Source organism: Borostomias antarcticus, assembly GCF_949987555.1.
Source record: "Borostomias antarcticus genome assembly, chromosome: 7".
Taxonomy (NCBI): Eukaryota; Metazoa; Chordata; class Actinopteri; order Stomiiformes; family Stomiidae; genus Borostomias; species Borostomias antarcticus.
Window position 1 is genome coordinate 25,508,975 of NC_140240.1, and position 5,752 is coordinate 25,514,726.

Sequence of the window (5,752 nt, forward strand, 5' to 3'; positions counted from 1 at the left end):
TTTCTTTATTTGTCACATTTAATGTACTTTTGTACAACGTGTACAGTTACAGTGAAATATCACACACACACACACACACACACACATTCCCATGATAATGCCCTCAGGGGACTAGGGGTTAGAACCTCAAAGAGCAGAAGCAGAGAGAGCACAGGTTTTTCAGGCAGTCAGCCAACTTACTCAGTCAACCAACGTCTTTGAGAGGACAGTCAGACAATCATCCAGTCAGTCAATAAGGTCAGTTAGTCAGCCACTCAGCCAGATAGTCAGTCAGTCAGTCAGTCAGTCAGTTAGTCAGCCACTCAGCCAGATAGTCAGTCAGTCAGTCAGTCAGTCAGTCAGTCAGTCAGTCAGTCAGTCAGTCAGTCAGTCAGTCAGTCAGTCAGTCAGTCAGTCAGTTATTCAGCCAGCCAGCAAGTGGTCCACCATGGCCCTCAACATCCCAGGTCTGGTTGTAATGGTGATCTTCTACCTGCTGGTCCTGGGAACGAGAATCTGGGCGTCTCGGAAGTCCAAGAGAACGGAGGCTATGAGTGGGGGTGACAGGATGGACGTGGTCCTGCTAGGAGACCGGAAGATCGGCCTGTTTGTGGGGGTCTTCACTATGACCGGTAAGCCTAACAAACCATGGATGTCACTACCTCCACATAGGCCACTGCCACATAGGCATACCTATAGTGACAAAGCGCAATAATGTTATTGATGACTTTCGTTGTCTTTTATTATTATGCACCTCTTTCAAACATGTCATACAAATGTTTGTCATACAAGCCTGTCTACCCCATTGCTAGTACATGTGTGTTTTTGTGTGTGTGCGTGCGTGTGTGTTTTACTCCTGCAGCTACATGGGTTGGCGGTGGCTTCATTCTGGGCGTAGCAGAGGCGGTGTACAACCCCCGTATGGGTCTGATATGGGCTCTCATGCCTGTCCAGTACTCCATGTCCTTTATAGTCGGTAAGGAAATGACTGCCTCACATGTATTCCTAACGGTAGATTGTCCTAACAGTAGATTGTCCTAACAGTAGATTGTCCTAACAGTAGATTGTCCTAACAGTAGATTGTCTTAACGGTAGATTGTCCTAACGGTAGATTGTCCTAACAGTAGATTGTCCTAATGGTAGATTGTCCTAATAGTAGATTGTCCTAACGGTAGATTGTGTGTGTGTGTGTGTATATATATATATATATATATATATATATGTGTGCTTGCGTACCTGCTTGCCTATGTGTGTGTGTGTGTGTACTGTATATGTGTTTGTATACTGGAATGCTTGCCTGTGTGTGTGTTTGCTTGCTTGCCTGTGCCTGTGTGCGTGTGTGTGAATGCATGTGCCACAGGGTCAACAATGACTGTGATCCTGGACCTGCCCTTCTCCTACTCCATCTGGCTCTCCTCATTAGTGGCCATCATCTACACACTGCTAGGAGGCCTCTATTCTGTCGCTACACCGATGTAATCCAGCTCATCCTGACGTTTGTCAGCTTGGTCAGTCTCAATAAAGATTTAGAATATCTTCAGCATGAAGAAACAATATTTATAACGCAAAGAGGATCACCGTTACCTGGGATATGAGCATAATTTATCATGTAGCACCCTGTGTGAAATCTGTTACACCTGTACAAACAATGTTGTTTGTACACCTGTTCAGACAATGTTTTATACTTTCTTTCTGATCAAGCCACTTAAGCCCCTCCCTGTCAGACTGCTCTGTCCCTCATGCCTTCCTTTAAAGCCAAACTCCACAATGTGAGGCCACGTTGGAAGAAGCACTCTTAAGATGTGTTATTTTAGGGATTTTTCCAGCACCTGTCACATTACGCCTGTAAGCGCGTACAGGATGTTCAGTAGCTCGCTAGTTGATTATCTCCGGGGCGAACGCCGTCCCGGTCGTTTCCGGGAAACAATGTCACATGACGCATGCTCCCCTTCCTCCTCCTCCATCTCTCTGCAGTGGCTTTGTGTCCCCTTCCTGCTCGTAAACCCCGCCTCCAGCAACATCGCTGAACCGGCCCTCAACCACACCCACCTAAAGCCTGGAAGTGGACTGATGAATTCTTACTGTTGGTAAGCAAAGTGTAACTATTGGTTATAACCCACCTACTCGTACCCTGGGATTCTTCTCGGCAGCTAACGTGGTGATTTCGGGAGGAAGTGTCTGTAGGTCAGAGGACCTCCTTAAACCTCACAGTTGTTGATGGTGTCTTTGGGACTTGTGATTTTTTTTTTTTTTTTTTTTTAAACTTTTTCCTGTCATTGTCCTTCCTCATCCCGCTTAGAACCCTTGTCTTCTTCTTCTTCTTCTTCTCCACATCCTCCTCTTCTCTCCGTCCCCAGGGCCTGGGAAGTGTATCGTTTCAGTGTTTTCACCAAAGGACCCTGTCGGCCTCCTCCACGGCCAACGCCCAGCTCACCTGCTTCGCTGCTGCCGCCTGCATCGCCGTCCTGGGAATTCCCCCTGTGCTGGTCGGGGCAGTCGCTGCATCCACTGGTAAGGACTGTCCATGAAGGCCTTGTGAGAGGTGTATAACTGCTTATAAAACCATGTACTGTGGAAACGCAGTACATACACTGTTAACAGTACACAAGCAGTTAATAATGTATAGTAATGTATGGATATATATATATATATATATGTATATATATATATATATATACATACAGTATATGCATTATGAGAGCACATACAGTATACACATGAAATATTGTTGATGTTTTTCACTGAAATGTCACTGAAATGTTTCACTGAAATGTTTCTTCCTTCTCTGGGTTGATGATTAGGTAGCCATGACAGAGTAATGGTTACAAAGGGTTTCAAATAAGTTTTCCTACATTTTACGGAGAAACGGTTCCCTTCGCACCAAAGATAGCAAATGTTTGGTTGTCACTCCCTCCCTCTCTCCCTTCCTCCCTCCTTTCCTCCAATCGCCAGTAGAAGAAGACAGTCGATGTACTGTGGATATTAGACATGTAAGTGTACAAATTTGCCTTTAATTTGAAAGGTGGGGGACTACAAACTGTAGCGTCCTCGGAGAAAAGTCTTTCATCTTTCCAACGATGTGTTTACTTTGGTGAGCAACGAAACAGATTTGTCTGTAGACTCGGACGAGCAGGCCGAGGAAGCGCATTCATAGGTAAATTTCATTGAGAGTAACAGGGCGTTATCTGTAGAATATCGCCCTGGACCAGGTCTACAGCACACCAAAATCAAGAGGAGACCAAAATCAACCCGCCGATCTCCACTGCACAAGTAGAGTAGTGGTGAGAGCATTGGACTCCCACCCTGAAGACTGGGGTTGAAGACCCGGTGGGGATGACTTTATGGGACTATACCCCAAACCTCCACATGTTCATCCTTTCACTCCAACCTTTACCTCTTGCCTTAAAGATCAGATCCTGTCCCAACCCCAACCCATATTCTAACCCCAACCCACACTAGGGACTGGAAGAAGGGCCCCAAAACCAACCCGCCGATCTCCACTGCTAGAGTAGTGGTGAGAGCATTGGACTCCCACCCAGGAGACCGGGGTTCCCGGTGCGGATGACTATGTTATCATCAGTGTAACTGCTTTAACCACTGACTGCTACCGTTAATGTTATAGAAGATGCTGCTAGTTGTTGTGAGCCCATGAGCTGACTGGCTATCCCGCTCTTATTGTGCTGGATTAGCATTGGAAGCATTGGAACTGATGTGTCCAGGCGACAAGACCCATCTTAATTTATCAGACATTATTTCATGTCATTTCAATTCACAGCTATTTCAGTGGCATGACTAGCTTCCGTCCTACCAGTCCTGAACAGAAACAAGCCAGCCACGCACATAAACCAGGCTTAAATAACAAGGGCTTTAATAACATCTGCTGTGAGAACTCCAAACTCTGCTCACTGTTCTACGTGTTCTCCAGACTGGAACCTGACGTCTTACGGTTCTCCCACGCCGTACGCGCGCGGGGAGATGACCCTGGTCCTGCCGCTCGCCCTGCAGCACCTCGCCCCGCCCTGCATCTCCATCATCGGCATCGGGGCCATCGCCGCCTCCGTCATGTCGTCCACGGACTCCGGTCTGCTGTCGGCCACAACCATCTTCTCCTCCAGCATCTACAAGAACATCCTCAGGAAACAGGTGAGGAGGAGGAGGAGGATGGGAGGAGGAGAGGGAGGAGGAGGAGGATGGGAGGAGGATGGGAAGAGGAGGAGAGGGAGGAGGAGGAGGAGGAGGATGGGAGGAGAAGAGGGAGGAGGAGGAGGAAAGGGAGGAGGAGGAGGGGGTGGGCGGTGGAAGGGGGAGAAGGTTACTAGAGTAGAGGCACTACTGTGTACATCCTTGTGTTGACTCTTGAACTCTTTTTGTGGGTGGCTGTAAGCCAGCGCACCATGGATAGCATTTGTCTGGTTGTCACTCCCTCCCTCCCTCCGTCCCGTTGTTGACCTGCAGTTGTCCCAGAACACTAAAATAAATACACTATGACATCACACAGTATCAAGTTCCTTGGTCGTGTAGTGGATAAAGTGTCTGACTACCATTCGATGTGCAATTGGCCAGGAACCCGCCAGTGGATTCGGCCAGAGGTCCGCCAGCGGATTCGGCTGGAGGTCTGCCAGCTCGTCCATTGGGGACCCGCTGTAGGTCCGCTAGTCTTGTGTTATCTGGGTTTATCCCTCACCTTTGTCCAGAAACAGAAGATGAACCAATTGCAGCAAAATAGTTACAGGAAACATCAGTGTAACTGCTTTAGCCACTGACCGCTACCATTAATGTTATTGAAGCTGCTGCTAGTCGTTGTGAGCTCATGAGCTAAGTGTATCTCCGTCTGTCCCCTGTAATGTCCCCCCTTCCCCAGGCGTCGGACAGGGCGATGCAGTGGGTTATCCGCATCTCGGTGGTGGTGGTGGGCGTGGTCGGCACAGCCCTCACCTTCCTGGACAACAGCCTCCTGGGCTTCTGGATCCTGGGGGCGGACATATCCTACACCATCATGCTACCGCAGCTCGTCTGCGTCCTCTTCTTTGACGTCTCCAACGGTTACGGAGCCGTCGCCGGCTACGTCGTCGGGGCGTCCCTGAGGGTGCTGTCCGGCGAGCCGAGCCTCGGCCTCCCGCCTGTCCTACACTTCCCAGGTTGTACTCTGGAGGACGGGGTTTATGTTCAGTTTGCCCCGTTCAAGACCATCTGTATGCTCTCGGCCCTGGCGGCGATCTTGTTGGTCTCCCACCTGGCGTCGCAGGTGTTCAACAGAGGACTGATTTCAGATAAGTGGGACGTGTTCAAAGTGAAGAAGCAAACGTCCCTAACGCCAACAGTCAACGGAGAGGGGAATGAGGAGAACGAGAACAAGCAAGCGCTGACAGGAAACACACGAGAGGATACTGCACACACAGCTAACTCTGATATGGAGCATGACACATTTAGCTATCTCTGAGCTGACAATGGATACCAGGCTTTAAGTTTTCTTGTGCCCCCCCCATCCTTTTTTCCTCTTTACACACCCCCGGGATATGGTGTGTCCTCGGACCGTAAACGCTGACATTTCAGAAGTGCGAGTATTGGAAAAAACTGTAATGGTCTTTTTGTTGGCTGTAGGCTATTACATCTAGCCACACCCACAGATCCCTAATTAAGCTCACCTGAACAAGTTTCAGGGTCTGGCCGGCCTCTTTATATATCCTGTTTGACATGAGTCGAACCGAAACGTTGTTTTTTTTTGTACCAATAAAGAGTTTGCTAGTAAGATCAGTGTTGCGGGACCTTTCTC

The 5,752-nt window shown here is 48.7% G+C and overlaps 1 pseudogene across 1 annotated transcript; it reads left to right on the forward strand.

Annotated features, from left to right (window-relative positions):
* The first annotated feature begins 427 nt into the window (after nucleotides 1-427).
* On the forward strand, nucleotides 428-5,419 carry LOC311311656 (high-affinity choline transporter 1-like; annotated as a pseudogene). The gene is made up of 7 exons: nucleotides 428-611; nucleotides 842-955; nucleotides 1,340-1,487; nucleotides 1,954-2,066; nucleotides 2,337-2,490; nucleotides 3,905-4,122; nucleotides 4,841-5,419. The product of its transcript is annotated as a high-affinity choline transporter 1-like (transcript).
* The last annotated feature ends 333 nt before the right edge of the window (nucleotides 5,420-5,752 follow it).